Here is a 17,579-nt window from a genome sequence, read left to right as displayed (position 1 = left end):
TAGATGTCTATTAGGTCCGCTAGGTGCAGAGCTGAGTTCAATTCCTGGATATCTTTGTTGGCTTTCTGTCTCGTTGATCTGTCTAATGTTGACAGTGGGGTGTTAAAGTCTCCCATTATCATTGTATGGGAGTCTAAGTCTCCTTGTAAGTCTCTAAGGACATGCTTTATGAATCTGGGTGTTCCTGTATTGGGTGCATATGTATTTAGGATAGTTAGCTCTTCCTGATGAACTGATCCCTTTACCATTATATAATGGCCTTCTTTGTCTCTTTTGATCTTTGATTGTTTAAAGTCTGTTTTATCAGAGACTAGGATTCCAACCCCTGCTTTTTGTTTTGTTTTGTTTTCCATTTACTTGGTAGATCTTCCTCCATCCCTTTATTTTGAGGCTATGTGTGTCTCCGCATGTGAGCTGGGTCTCCTGAATACAGCAAACTGATGGGTCTTGACTCTTTATCCAATTTGCCAGTTTGTGTCTTTTAGTTGGACCATTTAGTCCATTTACATTTAGGTTTAATATTGTTATGTATGAACTTGATCCTGTCATTATGATATTAGCTGGTTGTTTTGCTCGTTAGTTGATGCAGTTTCTTCCTAGCAGTGATGGACTTTACATTTTGGCTTGTTTTTGCAATGGCTGGAATCTGTTTTCCTTTACATGTTTAGTGCTTCCTTCAGGATCTCTTGTAGGGCAGGCCTGATGTTGATAAAATCTCTAAGCATTTGCTTGTCTGTAAAGGATTTTATTTCTCCTTCACTTATGAAACTTAGTTCAGCCGGGTGCGGTGGCTCAAGCCTGTAATACCAGCACTTAGGGAGGCCGAGACGGGCGAATCACGAGGTCAGGAGATCGAGACCATCCTGGTTAACATGATGAAACCCCGTCTCTACTAAAAATACAAAAAACTAGCCGGGCGAGGTGGCGGGCGCCTGTAGTCCCTACTTGGGTGGCTGAGGCAGGAAAATGGCATGAACCCAGGAGGCGGAGCTTGCAGTGAGCTGAGATCCAGCCACTGCACTCCAGCCTGGGCAGCACAGCGAGACTCCGTCTCAAAAAAACAAAAAAAGAAAGAAACTTAGTTTGGCTGAATATGAAATTCTAGGTTGAAAATTCCTTTCTTTAAGAATGTTGAATATTGACCCCCACTCTCTTCTGGCTTGTAGAGTTTCTGCAGAGAGATCTGCTGTTAGTCTGATGGGCTTCCCTTTGTGGGTAACCCGACCTTTCTCTCTGGCTGCCCTTAACATTTTTTTCTTCATTTCAATTTTGGTGAATCTGACAATTATGTGTCTTGGAGTTCCTCTTCTCGAGGAGTATCTTTGTGGTATTCTCTGTATTTCCTGAATTTGAATGTTGGCCTGCCTTACTAGGAAGTTCTCCTGGATGATATCCTGCAGAGTGTTTTCCAACTTGGTTCCATTTTCCCCGTCACTTTCAGGCACACCAATTAGACATAGATTTGGTCTTTACACATAATCCCATATTTCTTGGAGGCTTTGTTCATTTATTTTTACTCTTTTTTCTCTAAACTTCTCATCTTGCTTCATTTCATTCATTTGATCTTCAATAGCTGATACTCTTTCTTCCAGTTGATTGAGTCAGTTACTGAAGCTTGTGCATTTGTCACATAGTTCTCGTGTTATGGTTTTCATCTCTATCAGTTCTTTTAAGGACTTCTCTACGTTGGTTATTCTAGTTAGCTGTTCATCAAATCTTTTTTCAAGGTTTTTAGTTTATTTGTGCTGGTTACATAGTTCCTCCTTTAGCTCTGAGAAGTTTGATTGACTGAAGCCTTCTTCTCTCAACTCGTCAAAGTCATTCTGCATCTACCTTTGTTCCATTGCTGATGATGAGCTGTGTTCCTTTGGTGGGGGAGATGTGCTCTGACTTTTTGAATTTCCAGCTTTTCTGCAGTGCTTTTTCCCCATCTTTGTGGTTTTATCTGCCTTTGGTCTTTGATGATGGTGATGTACTGATGGGGTTTTGGTGTGGGTATCCTTTCTGTTTGTTAGTTTTCCTTCTAACAGTTAGGACCCTCAGCTGCAGGTCTGTTGGAGTTTGCTTGAGGTCCACTCCAGACCCTTTTTGCCTGGGTATCAGCAGCAAAGGCTGCAGAAGATAGAATATTGCTGATCAGCGAGTGTTGCTGTCTGATTGTTGCTCTGGAAGCTTTGTCTCAGAGGTGCACCCAGCCGTGTGAGGTGTGAGGTGTTGGTCTGCACCTCAGTTGAAAATGCAGAAATCACCCATCTTCTGTGTCTCTCACACTGGGATCTGGAGGCTTGAGCTGTTCCTATTCGGCCATTTTGGGCACGCCCCTCATAGAGTCTCTACCCATTTTTTAAAGGATTTTTTTTTCTTGCTGATTTGTTTGTATTCCTTGTAGATTCTGGATGTTAGTCTTCTGTTGGATACATAGGTTGCAAATATTTTCTCCCATTCTCTAGATTATCTGTTTGCTCTGATGATTATTTCTTTTGCTGTAAAGCTGCTTTTTAGTTTCATTAGGTCCCATTCATTTATTTTTGTTTTTGTTGAATTTACTTTTGGGGTCTTAGTTATAAATTCTTTGCCTAGGCCAATGTCCAGAAGAGTTTGCCTGGATTTTCTTGTAGAATTTTTATAGTTTCAGGACTTAACGTCTTTAATCCACGTAGAGTTAATTATTGTATAGGTGAGAGATAGGGCTCCACTTTCATTCTTCTACATGTGGCTATCCAGTTTTCCCAACACCATTTATTAAATAGGGTGTCCTTTCCCCACATTATGTTTTCATATACTTTGTCAAAGATCAGTTGGTTGTAAGTATTTGGCTTTACTTCTGGGTTCTCTATCCTGTTCTATTTGTCTATATATATACTTTTATATCAGTACCATGCTCTTTTGGGTACTATAGCCTCATAGTATAATTTGAAGTTTGGTAATGTGATGCCTCCAGATTTGTTCTTTCTGCTTAGGATTGTCATTTGGGCTCCATTTTTGGCACCATATGAAATGTATGATTGTTTTTTCTAATTCTGTGGTTTAATAGGAATTACATTGAATCTGTAGATCGCTTTGAGCAGTATAGCTATTTTCATGATATTGATTCTTCCAATCCACTAGCATGGGGTGTATTTCCATTTGTTTTTGTCATCTATGATTTCTTTCAGCAGTGTTTTGTAGTTCTCCTTGTGGATAACTTTCACGCTTTTTGTTAAGTTGCAGCTATTGTAAAAGGGATTGAGTTCTCGATTTGATTATCAGCTTGTTTGGTGGTATACAGCAGTGTTACTGATTTGTGTGCATTGATTTTGTTACTTGAGACTTTGCTGAACTTAGTTATTAAATATAAAGTCTTTTGGAGGAGTCTTTAGAGTTCTCCAAAGTTTATATCATTGGCAGGGAAAGATAGTTTGACTTTTTTTTCTGATTTGGATGCCTTTTATTTCTTTTTCTTGCCTGATTGCTCTGGCTAGGACTTCCATGTTGGTATTTTAACCTAGAGACAATACCTCAGCTCAAAAGAGTGAGCTGAATAGTGAAATTTCAGGAATGGTTTAAAGCCAGTGGACAAGAACTTAATATGTGAGATTTTGTTATATTTTGTTTTGTGTGTGTGTGTGTGTGTGTGTGATTGTATTTACAGATTTCCCAGTAGACACCTTGGTGGAGACCTCCAAGGTGAGACCCTGGGTCTTGAGTACCCCACTAATGGGCCAGAATGTCCTTGGCTTCATCTATTCCTTGAAATTTTTTTCAGGTTTGTAGGTCAATCACTCACATTTACTAAACATCTCTTATATAGAAAACTGGCTCTGTGTCTAAAAACTTTGACCTATACCATTGTGATAGACTCAGCAAGTTGTCTACTCTTATCTATTTTTCCTCCTTCTAAACAGAACCATGATTTTTTTGGGTAAATAATGCACCCACTTAAAATACTTCTCTCCACAAACTCCTTGCAACTAGGTGTGATAATGTGACCCATTGTGGCCAATGATAGATTGAGCTGGCCCTCATCCTGTGCCTTTTGCCCTTTTTCCTTTCGTGCCTAGAATGTGATGCAACTTGAGAGCACAAGGAAGAAATATACATGCTAAGGATTTGGGGGCCAGAAATTCTAAAAACCTGATATTTGAAGACTTTAGAACCACTGTTCCAATCCTCTGTGGTCTACTTCCATGCTTTTATTAGTGACGCAAATAAAGCCCTTATTTATCTAAGCCACTTTAGGAGAATTTCTGTTACACAAAGTCAGCACAATCTTAGCTGATAAAATAATCTCATTTAATCTTCTCAACAACTTCATGAGGTAGGTTTTATTATTCCAACTGGAAACATGAAGAAACAGAGGCTAAGAGATTTGTCTAAGTCCACACAGCTTTTAAGTAGCAGTCTGGATCCAAATCTAGATTTATCTTACTCCATTTTCTATGCTCTTTCTTCTATACTACTGCGTGACAGCTTTCTTACAGGATACTCTGCCAGAGAGAGATTGTGTGTGTGTGTGTGTGTGTGTGTGTGTGTATTAGACAGGGGGGAGAGAGAGAGAGAGAGAGAGAGAGAGAGAGACAGACAGACAGATGCAACCTTTTGAGAGATGAATCAATCACTGTCCTCATGAAGCATTTTCTAGGTTCCTGGTGGTACTGACTGGGTCATATACAAATAAGATATGTATGTATATAGGAAGGGACCAGGAAACTTTGTTCTTACCTCCCAGGAGCTTCTGGTCTAAGATCAATAGTCCTACTCTATCCCTTCTATGCATTCCCACAGCACTGTCGGAACCACTTGTCATTTAGGTGTAACTTTAATCCATTTATCTATTAACATTTACTAATTACATCTTCCTGGCCAGACACACCAGAAAAGAAATACTGGACTGATTCTGAAGACCTGAGTCTCAGTTCTAGTACTACCATTAGGAATGAGTTCTATGCCTCAGTCTCTCCATCTATATAAGAAGGACATTAGACTAGATGATCTCTAAAAAAACTTCTAGCCCAAACAGACTTGGTTCCTTTGAATTGATTCAGGTTTGGCCAAAAAGGTATTTTAGGGCCAGACCATACTAGATCTTTAATACCTTTTGAAATGCTTGGGATTTCCCCAGAGACGATAAAAACTACTATGGAAGTTTTTCAGGTTATACCTGGGTAGTGCTTCTAAGTTAAAATTGCAGCTTTCAGTTTCCTGATTGGGTGATCTTAGGCAAGTTTCTTAACCTCTCTGTGTGAGTTTCTATAGAACGGGAACAACAATTGCACCTATGGCATAGCATTCTTACTAGGGTTAATGAGAAATTAACATAAAAAACCCATAGCACATTGCCTGGGAAAAAGAAAATGATTAATCCATGGCAACCATGATTATTACTGTTATTAATTTTCTGCCTTCTAGACACGCCCTCTATTTTCTAGCCAGGTTAGTAGGCCCCCTTTCTTCTTTTCCTACCATCACACAAGGAAAACAGCTGCCCTTGCTGAAAGAGAACTGGCAAGGGTGAGGGTGGGGGTGGGAGCAGAGGGGATGCTGTCAAGGAAGCCCTGATTTGAATTAGAAATACCTTCTAGCCTAGCAGAACAGTACTTATTATTGATCGCACTTCATCCTCATGCTCCCTCCCCAGGGCACAGAAGAGGAGACAGGCTTGGGAGGTAGCCTAGCTGAACACCCACAAAGCAGAGGCTCCTCTTTGGCTGTTGACAGTGGTATCTGCAGCTCACTTTAAGATGGCCAGTTGGCCCACATTCATTTTCTGTTGAATTACTTTTAACTTTCATTGTTTTTTCACTCGCTTTGATAGCCTCTCAGTGGCTGCTTTTCTGAGATCTTTCATAACGCAAAAATGCATTGAACAATCGAAGTCAAAATCACTGAGCTAAATCCCCACTTAATGTGCGTGCTTTGTGGAAGATACTTAATTGATGCCAGAACCATAATAGAATATCTACATTCCTTCTGTGAAACCTTTATTTTGTGTTACCTATAGATCAGCAGATATTGTCCTGTAATGTCCAAGTTCACAAAACCATTTTGCTCCTGAATATAACGTCAGATAAAAATCCTCAATCTATTGTATACAAGTTACTTCCAGGCCTTTTCAAAAATAAAATAAGAAGGGATCTTTATGCATCTCTTTCTTCAGCTGTTGCTGCCAATGGCTCTAATGAAAATAGAGAAGTTGCAGATGAAGGTAAGAGAATTATAGCTGATGATGAAACAATAAGCTTATCCACTGGACTTTTTTTTTTTTTTTACCAGAACAGGAAGTAAACAAAGACAAAGAGAAGTTTAAGGAGGAGGTGAATGATAAAAGTTATTTACAATGCCGAGCCAGAATGACTGTGATGAACCTAAGGAACATACCTTATATTTCCTGATGAATGTCATGTATGAAGAGGAATCTTTAAAGGATAAGTATACCTTAATGGATATTACTTACATTTATATGTGGATAAGAAATGGACTTCTTCCTTTAAAGTGCAGTGTTTGACCTACTAGTAAAAAAATGAAGCTTAGTTGCCAAAGAGATGAACTGACAAAAATGCTGGAGAACTGGAATGTGACTTTGGAAGTGACAAGGCCAATGGCCCAGTAGGAGTTATTTCCTCTAGCTCTTCTTGTTTGCTTAGCCCTACTACTCCAGTCCAGTCTCCTCATCTTCAGTTTCCTCACATGCCCAGTATGTGTGTGGCACTAGGAACAGTCCCACTGGTAACTATGAACCTTTCTCTGCCAATAGACCTAAAAAGTCATCAGAAAATGGGTTATTAGAAACTTCATTCTTAGGTTGATAACTGAGGCTGTTATGGAAAAAAAATTCCAGCTCCTAATTTTTTTTTTTGAGACAGTGTCTTGCTCTGTCGCCCAGGCTGGATCACAGTGATGTGATCCCAACTCACTGCAGCCTAGACCTCCTGGGCTCAAGCTATCCTCCCACGTCAGCCTCCCAAGTAGCTGGGATCACAGGTGAGTGCCACCATGTCCAGTAAATTTAATTTTTTTTAAATGTAGAGACAGGGGTCTCCCTATGTTGCCCATGCTGGTCTCAAACTCCTGGGCTCAAGCAACCCTGCGTCCTTGGCCTCCCAAAGTGTTGAGATTACAGATGTGAGCCATAGTGCTCAGCCAAGCTCTTAATTTATATAGGTATTTCTATGCCATTAGAGCTTTACAAACACTAATACATGTGACTGTGGTCAAATTTGCTTTCTTTTGTAGTGACATTGATTGACTATAAAAGATGGACTAGGTGTGACATTCATATATACATTACTTGGAAAGAAAGATTGTCTTAAAAATAACTGTTTTTTGTGTGGGCAGGCAATGTTTTCTTCTGTGTGAAGTGGTTTCTGTAAACACTGTTCCAATGTGAAAACACTCTAAAATAGACATAAACCTTGGTCCATAGTTTGTCAATCTCCATTAACATCTGTGTTACATGCTCTTGGATTGTTCTTGTTGTTATGTTGTTTTATGAACCTGTAGACAACACATGCTTTTTATTTTGAAACTTAAAAAATAAAAAGAATATGCATTGAGTGGTGCATAGACTATATATCGAACGCTGCGATGTAACTGTGAGTAACCATTTCTTGCATATTTAACCATTTTGAGTTCTTCATTTCATTTTACTTCTCTCTTATTGCACAGGACAATCTTAAGAAAGTAAACAGCAGTTTTACAATTTGTGTGCTTTAAAAGTGGCTACTATTGTTTATTTTTACTGACTTGTTTTAAATGAACATATTTTGTAAGAATCAGATGGCATTATGCTTGCTTTACAATGCTGTATTGGTACAGAAACAGTATTGTATATTTATAAATATAGTAATGAAAATATTGTGTTTCATGTACTTAGAAATGGTTGTTCAAGTTATCCAAACTAGTTCAGACTTGGCAGATACTCTGTATTTGAATTTTGCTTATCATCTTGTAACATTTTAAATGTGGATACACAATTCTAAATTATTTTCCATTGGAAGAAATTGACAAATAATTACAATGTTGAAATGTTTCCAATAATGCATTTTTTACTTTTAAATTTTATTACTGTAGTAAAGAAAAACCCTTAACCAAGGAATATAAAAATTATGTATATCGTTCTAAATTTTACTTGTTGGCTATGGTGGAATTAGTGTGTTTTAAAAATGCCTGTCAGTAACTATAATTCTATAGCAATTTTTAAAATGAAATGTTTAAATTTTTAAATGAATCAGAACTTTTTTTTAGTATGGGACATAGTAGCATTTTCTAATTTAATAGTTACTTTAACAGTTACAAATAATGGAATATACCTTCTCTGTAATGTCTGATAATAGAAATAATTTATTATGATCTTCTACATGTATTAATTTTAAAATAGAGTGAGCATGTTGAATGCAAAATATGAATAATTCCAACAATTTTCCATATATATTTTGCTTTGGTCAAACTGTGTATATTTATCATCTATCAGTTATATGTGAGGCTGTTTATTCTATATGAATATTGCTTCAGGTTTGTATGGAAAAATTGTGGCTAAACATTTCATTGTCCCCTCTCTGTAAAGAAAGCACAATTCTATCATTTTGTCTTGCTTATCACTATTAAATCACTACATTTGCATATTTTTGGAAAGCAGAACTGGGAACATCCTAGATTTTGCCAAAGAAGAGTTCCAAAAGACAAGGGTGTAGGAGGGAAGGTACAGTTTGTATCAGATGCCCATATTTTATCTACTGGGTTTTATTTTCCCTTGAAGGCACTGATTCTCACTGTCACCCCTTGTAAGGGAACAGACTTCTCAATTTAATGAGCACGGAGAAATTCCCAGGTTTGGACAAAGAAGAGCTTGGGAAGGAAGGCCTGCAGGAGGGGAAGGACTGGCTGTCCACAGCTCCCCTCTCAGGATGATCTCTTGCTCAGCAGACACCACTGCCCCACTATTTGAATTTCAACTCTAGCTCAAGAAGGTATGAAAACTACATAAATTTGTGATTGCATTTGGCCACAAATAATAAAAGGAAATAAGCAAACAGAGAAACCCGGAAGTTTAAACAAGCAAAGGGTTTGCTTTTCTCATTTAACAAGAAATCAAAAGCTAGCAAATCCAGGAACCACTGGATATTCAGGCCCTTATGTCTTTATGCTCTGCCATTCTTGCCTGTAGCGTCATCCTAATGATATAGGTATCTATCTACAGGATAGATAGCTCCTGAAGCTCCAGGCATCATGCGTGCATTGCAGGAAGAAAGAAGAGGACAGGAAAAAGGCAAAACTTGTGTGCCCACTGAGTCCACCCTCTTTAAAAAAAACAAACTTTTAGAATCCCAACACAGTGAGTTCTGCTTATATCTCATTGGATACCTGTCATCTGGCTGCACTTCTACAAGGCAAGGGAGGCTGAGAAGTGTAGTTTGTTCAGCTGGGCACACCTCTGCCTCAAACAAAATTAATGTTCTGTTAGACAGGAATAAGAGAGTAGATATGGGATAAGGACAAGCAGTCTGCCACACATCTTTTCTGCTTCTTTGCAGCACAGGTGAAATTGGCTGTCATTTCACAAATAATTGTATTAAATACTAAAAACAGAGCAAAGAAGGAAATAATGACAAGAAAATAAAATCTTATTAACAAGCTCAATTTTGCAAAGCAATTATTTGTTGCCAGAAGACAAGTATCCAGGCACCCCTACCACTTCAGTGGGGCCTCACTAGCACCACCAGCCGGGAGACTACATTTCTGCCCTCCCAGCTTCCTTCTAAATCACAAATGCCACCTTTCTTGTTTATTTTACTGTCTTTTTAAAATGAGTATCTTTTGTAAGAATCAGATGGTATTATGCTTGTTTTACAAGGCTGTATTGGTACAGAAACAGCATTGTATATTTATAAATATAGTAATGAAAATATTAGAAGTATAACAAAGGTACCTATGGAGCACTCTCTTGAGACTCACAAGCTCTTTCTAACCCAAGGCCAAAGACAGGGGTTGCCTAGGGCCGAATGTCCTCAGGTACAGTTTTCAGCCTGCCTCATTCATAGTCCATTGACTGGGCTTAGGTAACAGGGATGTCAGCAATGGCAATGAAAAACTGAAGATCAGAGGCCCTTCTCCCATTTCTCTGGATGCTGCAGAAGCCTGCTGGATCCTGGACCAACGTGGGATGTGACATTAATGGCTTACATGGAGGTAAGCAAATGAAATATGCCATGTACACCTGCATTTATACCTGAGAGTCATACCTAATGCAGATGTCTCCCTCATTCCAATGGCTCCTCACTGTTCCTCCACATGGCCCTTTGTTGCTGACTTGACCTACCTGCTTCTTGTTGTGCTCACCCTCTGTGTCCCTACCCCCTTCAACTCCACATGCTAGCCAAGATATTTCCCATTGGCATCTCAAAGATATTAGATATTATTTACATGATATATAAATATCATGTAGTGGTTAAGAGCTTCAGCTCTCAAGGGTGCAATACTGCCTTCCCTATTGTCTACTTAAGATAACCTTGGGTAAGTCATATAACCTCACTGTGTCTCAACTACCCATCTGTAAATGGGATAACAACATTACCTACCGTATAGGGTTGTTGTCAGGATTGAATGAGTTAGTCATAAGGTACTTGTCATGTAGCTAGTTCTCAATAAATGTTAGCTTCTACAATACAGCTATGGGCTTTTGATGTGTTAGTTCCTCTGCTTGGAGCACCCTTTCCCACCTCTCCTTTTGGAAAACTCTCTTTTGTCTTTCCAAAATCACTCCAAATTTATCTCCTTTATTAAGTGTTGCTTGAGTCCCCTAAGCAAAATTAGAGATTCACTTAGGTTTATTCAACACTTTGCACATGGCCATCACTAATCTGGAACCTCCTTGAGGGCAAGGGTCTATGCCTTCTTTCTTTATCCTTAGCATCTTGCACAGGGCCTGACCTACAGTAGACTTTTGGTGGCTGTTTGGGAATGAATGAACGAATTGATGATGAATGCAAAACAAAATGCAACAAGTGGGATCATCATATTCTCCCTTCCCAAGACTCCCCAATGACAGCTTTTATAAGTTCTGCTACATACACATCACTTTTGCAGAATTTAATTTAATACCCTCTTTCATGTTGTCCTAAAATGTGTCTCCAGAGCTCCTATTTTATTCATGATAACCTATGGGTGTTAGAACTCCCTGGACTAGCTATCAGCAGAGGGAGCTGATAGGGAAGGAAGGTGTTTGGGAGGACAGGAGTTGGGGTGGAAGAAGGCTAAGTCATTAAGATCTCCAGGGATGATACATCCCATTCCATTCCTTTCCCATAGGGCATGCTCTTAAAGATGTTTCTTGAGTAGAGGTGAAGCTTTCATGACCTACAACAGTTCCTGTCTGTGGAAAGGATGGGGCAGCTGTGCCTTATTATAGAGAAAGAGGCTGAGAACTAAGCCAGAGCAGTCATAAAAGAATACAGAGGCTGGTCATAGGCTTATGTTGTCAGATAACCAAGGTCCCAAGCAGAATCAGGTGTGATTGGCAAGTTATTTGAACCAAACTGAAGGAAGGAGTAGGGCCCTCTCTTTGGTAGTTCCCCTTGTGCCCAAAACTTTGGAATTTATGTGAGTCAAAAACTATGACAAGGATGACTTCGACTAGAGTGTTAGGCCCTAAAGGGTGAAGGATGAGTTGTGGAAAATTGGCAAAATCACACTGTAATGTGGTTGCTGCTTTTCCTATGGCTTTGCCACTGACTCACTATGTGACCTTGGGTAAGTTCTTTTTTTTCTAGGCCTCAGTACCCCCATCTCTGCAACAAGGTAGCTAGACCTGATGATCTCTAAGAACCTTACAGCTCTGTAATTCTGGCATAAATTGTGAAATGAGATATCCAAAGACCCTTACAACCAGGAGAGATTCATCTGTCTGGCTTGAAAAAGAGGCTGCCCAGCATGAGGGCAGGGGGTTGTGTAGGATGATCCCCTTGAAAGCCCAGTGATCCCTGAATGCCTGTGTCCCGCAGGTGGTCTGGGGCTAATTTGAGCTCACTCCAGTGTCCTAGACTTTGTATTCTTAATATATATATTTTTTGTGTGGCACCCCCAGCACGAGGCCCTGGCCTTGAAAGTTCTGAGAGAGGCCCTGGCTAATGAAGGCATTTCTTTCCTAGAGGAATTGAAGTGCTTTTTCCAGACTGAGAAGGTGATAATTTTCTCATTTAAATCACATCTATTATAAACTTAAGTGGGGTTTATTTAGAGAATAATTTAGTTTCTCAAGACAACTGGAAAAAAAAAAAAAAAAAACTATTAGTAGTGGGAGACTGCTCCAAGCAGATGGCTTTTTTTTTTTTTCTCCTGTGGTGGCTGGGGTGGGGAGAAGGTAATTTGCTGGCATTCTTATAGCCCTTTGAAGCTGAGAGTGGTATGACCAGAAGGAAACATGGCTCCTTAGCTTTGGGGCAGGGCCTGGGAATCTGCATGTTGCTTTCCGGGAGTTACGAGAAGGGAAACATCCTTGAACTACAAAGAAAATGGGTAGAAGGATAACAAAGGCACAGAAATGATACAAGGAGAAGCCCTAGGATCTGACTTAAGGAGAAGGCCTGGTGGTCATCTAAAGTACAGAATGATGGGATTGTGATATTTAAAGACTGGAAGGGCCTTAAGGGATTGCCTGGGTCAAATATTACCATTTTATAAGTTGGGAAGCTGAAGCCCAAGGGGCAGAGACATGTCTGAGTTCATACACATGCATAAACACACTCACAAACACATCTTAACATTATGGAATCATAGACACACAGTGTCCTGGAACTGAGCCACTGTAACACAGCTTATCCAACCACCCCTTATGCTATCAATGGGGAACTAGAGGCCCAGAGAAGAGAAAGGATCAACCCAAGGTCACACAGAGAGTCAGCGGTAAGCTAGGGAATGAAGACACAGAGAAAGAGGTACTTGGAAACCCCTTAAAGAGTGAAGTAGGGGATGGAAGAAAAAGCTGCGGAGATTTGACGCCAGGGAATTAGCCGGCAGACCACACACAAAGAGTGTGTTTACTCTTTCTAAGGCAATTCTGCCCTGGATAGTGGTCTTCATTTCCAAAGATTGCTGCAGAAGGAAGGCTCATACACTAGAGGCACATGCACAAATTGCTATAGCCTCCAGCTCTTGGTTTCCATCATTTCTCTCTTCTCATCTCTCTTCACTTATCCCATCCTCGCTTGGCCTCCTCAGTTTCTCTCTCTGATTTCTCTCTCTCCCTTGTGCTCTTTGTTTCAGAATCACTACTCCTAGGCCCCGTCTTAGTTGTGTAGGTTGTGTCTATACCTAGCTGAGTGGCACCCCTTAGAGTTGCAGTGTGCATCCTGTATAACTCTATATAGCATTCCTGCTTCACCCTATCAACAACAAAATGTTTATTACCTTATCTCAGGTAGACATATGGGAAGGAAGGCCTAGGTTAAACACTAATGATGCCATTTTCCCTCCCTGCTGTCATATCACTTTCAAAAAGAGAGCTAATTGCCTCCAATGAATTCTCATTGATGGATGATCATAGTTGGAAATATGAAGTTAGGGGAGGGGGGATAATATTGGGGGATATAACTACTAATATAATACTTTACAAATCTAGCATCAAGGACTTAGAGAATTCTTCCAATGCGATACTCATTACTGAGCACCAACTTTGTGCCAGGTTTTGTGTTAGGTATGGGAAGGGCATGAGAGTGAGAAAGTGTCAGGGAAAAATTACACAAAGAATTTCACAAGGAGTAGGGCAGGTGATTGCTTAAGGAGCTAATTATAACTCGAAGCTGAAGGATGTGTGAGCTAAACAGCTCATTATGGAAGTACAAAGGAGGGGGATGCTATCTTCTAGCGGGGGTGGGGGGAGAGGAAGGCTGCACAGAGAGCTGGCATTTGTGTTCTGCCTAGAAAGCTGAAAAGTATTTCACCCTGGATAGTGGTCTTCATTTCCAAAGATTGCTGCAGAAGGAAGGCTCATACATTAGAGGCACATGTACAAATTGCTATAGCCTCCAGCTCTTGGTTTCCATCAGGGGAGGTGAGGGGAGAGGGAACAGTGGGATGAGTAAATGCCTGGGAACCTGATAAAACAGAACATGTTTGAACCTTGTGATGGGAGGATAGCAGGGAGGAAAGGGTAGATGAAGTTTTACAGGTAAGAGTGGTATAAAAGGGAAGCCCACAATGCCAGGCTAAAGGGTCTTATCCTTGGGGAAAGGAGGAGCCATTGAAGAGTTTTAAGCAGGAAGTCACATGATCATATTTTGTTGTTTGTTTTGTTTTCTTTCTCTGCATAATAATTATGGCAGCAAAGTGGAGGACTGGCTGGAGGAGGGGAAAACTGAAAATAAGGAGAAGAGAGAACATTTTGAAGTACAGAACTGAGTCAGTGTAATAGATAGAAAAGATATTTTGGTAGTAGATTAACAAAATTTGAGTAATATTGGATTGAGGGGTTTATGAGTCCACTACTAATGCTCCAAAGCAGTCACCGATCTCAATGCTGCATAACAATAAGCATTTATTTCTCACTCGAATAACTTCAGGTCAACTAGGATTGTAATGACTAGGCTGGGCTTGTGCTGGATTGGCTACAGGAATGAGAAGACACACACAATGCTTCCTAATACCTAGCTTCAGAATTTGCATGCTGTCACTTATGCCAGCCTTCAATTAGCAGAAGAAAATCACATAACTGGGCCTAGAATCAGAGTAGAAGGGCACTACAATGTCACATGTCAACAAAGAGCATGGATAAAGAGAAGGGTGAATAACTGAGACCATTAATGCAATCAGTCTACCACATTTGGAGCTGAAGGATGAGGCAAAGGCAGAAAGGTGAGAAAGACCATATGGCACATTTGAGAAACAAACAAAAGGCTAATGTGGCTGTACCACAGAAAGCAAGGAGGGAGAGTGGTGTGATATAAAGTTGGTAGATGCCAGATCATGTAGGTTCTCACAGGTCACAGTAACAGTTTTAGTCTTTATCCTGAAGGCAATAAGAAACCACTATAGAGATTTAAGTAGAGGAAGGACATTCTCCAAATTTTCAGCTGGGGTAAATGGATACCTTATGATGCCATTCAGTGACATAGAGAAGCCTAGTGAAGCCTGAGTTCTCCAGCTGGAAGACCAAGGTTAGGTGTGTGGTAGATCTTGATGAGTTTAAGCCAAGGTTTCTCAATGTTTAGTGCTATTGACATACTGGGTGTGATCAATCTTTGTTGTGGCGCTTATTCTGTGCATTGTACAGTATTACCAGCACCCCTGGTATCTAGCAGATGCTGGTCGTACTACTCCCCGCAAGTTGTGATAACTAAAATTTTCTCCAAGCATTGTCATAGTCTCTGGGGACCAAAATCACTTCTGGTTGGGAATCACTGGGTCTATTCTAACCCTGGTCTAAACTAATCGTGGCAATTTCATTTCCTTTGCTACTAATTGATTAAGAAGTGGCGTGTGTTTCAGAGTGCTGGAGGCTGTCCCCCAATATTCGTTCTCCACTTCTTTCATTGCAATAGAGTGCCACTTTTTAGCTGAGTTCATTGCTATCAAATTCTCTTGCAGCTGGATGTAGGAATGACACTAGGTTTTTGCCAATGAGATTTTTTTTTTTCTTTTTTTTCTTTTTTTTTTTGAGAGGGAGCCTTGTTCTGTCGCCCAGGCTGGAGTGCAATGGCATGACGTTGACTCACTGCAACCTCGCCCCCTTCCCACCCCGGGATCAAGCAATTCTCCCACCTCAGCTTCCCAAGTAGCTTGGATTACAGGCACCCGCCATAATGCCTGGCTAATTTTTGTATTTTTATAGAGACAGGGTTTCACCATGGTGGCCATGCGCCAATGAGATTTAAGTAGAAGTGTTGTATTCGATTTCTGGAAAGGCTCCTTAAAATGGATAGTGTGTCTTCTCTTCTGTCTCCTCTGTCTTCCTTTCCGAATATGAATGTCATGACTGGAGTTCCAACAGCCATCTGGGGCCATGTAGATATGGGCAATTCCATAAGAATGACAGAATAGAAGGCTGGAAGGATTCTGGGTCTCTGATGACTTCGTGAGGCTGTCATACCGGCCCTGGGCTGCCTGCCCCTGGGCTTCTATACAGAAATAATGTTACTATATTTAGGACAACCATTTTGTTTTATGTTTTGTTTCAATTGTTTGTCTTTCTGTTGTTTTGCTGCAGAATATAATCCTAACGGCTAAATCACATAAAGCACATAGTATAATTCTTACCAATGACATGTGAGGAGAAGTCTGTTGTGGAGCTTGGGGGAAAGGTTACTTCACTTGATCTTCACCAAAAGGCAGAGAAGTGACAGGAAAGATTTTTGCTGTCTAAAGATGAGTGAAAATGAAAGACTGCCTCTCTTTTTCAGCCTTTGGCTATTAGTGTATGGAAACCTGATGCCTGGCACTGTGGCAGCCATCTTTTCACCATGATAGTAGTAGCTGACATGCTAAGGATAATAGAGCAGACAGATAGAAACAATCTGGATTCTTCATACCATTGAGCCACTGAATTGACCAACACCGGAATAGAGTACTTGTTAGATAAAGCCAATACACTGTTACCATAATTTAATCATTTTTACTTAAGTTTCTGTTACTTGCACGTTAAAGTCTCCAAAATAATGACACAAATAGGATGTGAGGGAAAATAATGAGCTAAGTTGGGATATATTGAATTTGAAAAAATTTATGGGCCCCCCTCCTTTTTTTAAAAAAAGATTCTTGGCCGGGCGCGGTGGCTCAAGCCTGTAATCCCAGCACTTTGGGAGGCCGAGACGGGCGGATCACGAGGTCAGGAGATCGAGACCATCCTGGCTAACATGGTGAAACCCCGTCTCTACTAAAAATACAAAAACTAGCCGGGCGAGGTGGCGGGCACCTGTAGTCCCAGCTACTCGGGAGCCTGAGGCAGGAGAATGGTGTAAACCCAGGAGGCGGAGCTTGCAGTGAGCTGAGATCAGGCCACTGCACTCCAGTCCGGTCGACAGAGCGAGACTCCGCCTCAAAAAAAAAAAAAAAAAAGATTCTTGCTCTGTCACCCAGGCTGGAGTGCAGTGGCTCAATCTCGGCTCACTGCAACCTCCGCCTCCTAAGTTCAAGCAACTGTCATGCGTCAGCCTCCCAAGTAGCTGGGATTACAGGCACGCACCACCATGCCTGGCTAATTTTTGTATTTTTAGTAGAGGCAGTTTTCACCATGTTTGTCAGGCTGGTCTTGAACTCTTGATCTCAAGTGGTCTGCCTGCCTCTGCCTCCCAAAGTGCTGAGATTACAGGCATGACCCACCATGCCTGGCCTGACATCTTTGTTTTTGATACCTAATAATCAGTTGGCCATATAGATTTAAACCTAAAAGAAGATATGAGATTGGCCTTAGTAATGGGGAAGGAGCTCTAGTCCTCCTTGCAGGTGGGGGCCTGGCATCCACTGTGACCGACCTCCCACTTTCTTATGGCTAATCTATTGGCAGGGTCACAATAGGGGAGCTCTACTTCAGAGTTCCAGGGAAAGAATAGCAGGGAGCTGCAAAAGAGGGGGCATGGGCCTCACTAGAATCAGAATGATATCTCCAAGGTCCA

The 17,579-nt window shown here is 40.7% G+C and overlaps 1 pseudogene; it reads left to right on the top strand.

Annotated features, from left to right (window-relative positions):
• The first annotated feature begins 5,824 nt into the window (after positions 1–5,824).
• Positions 5,825–6,785, top strand: LOC105526096 (annotated as a pseudogene).
• The last annotated feature ends 10,794 nt before the right edge of the window (positions 6,786–17,579 follow it).

Source organism: Colobus angolensis, unplaced genomic scaffold, assembly GCF_000951035.1.
Source record: "Colobus angolensis palliatus isolate OR3802 unplaced genomic scaffold, Cang.pa_1.0 Scaffold570, whole genome shotgun sequence".
NCBI classification, from domain to species: Eukaryota; Metazoa; Chordata; class Mammalia; order Primates; family Cercopithecidae; genus Colobus; species Colobus angolensis.
The sequence above is the reverse complement of the archived record's forward strand: the minus strand, read 5'-3'. Positions and strand labels throughout refer to the sequence as shown.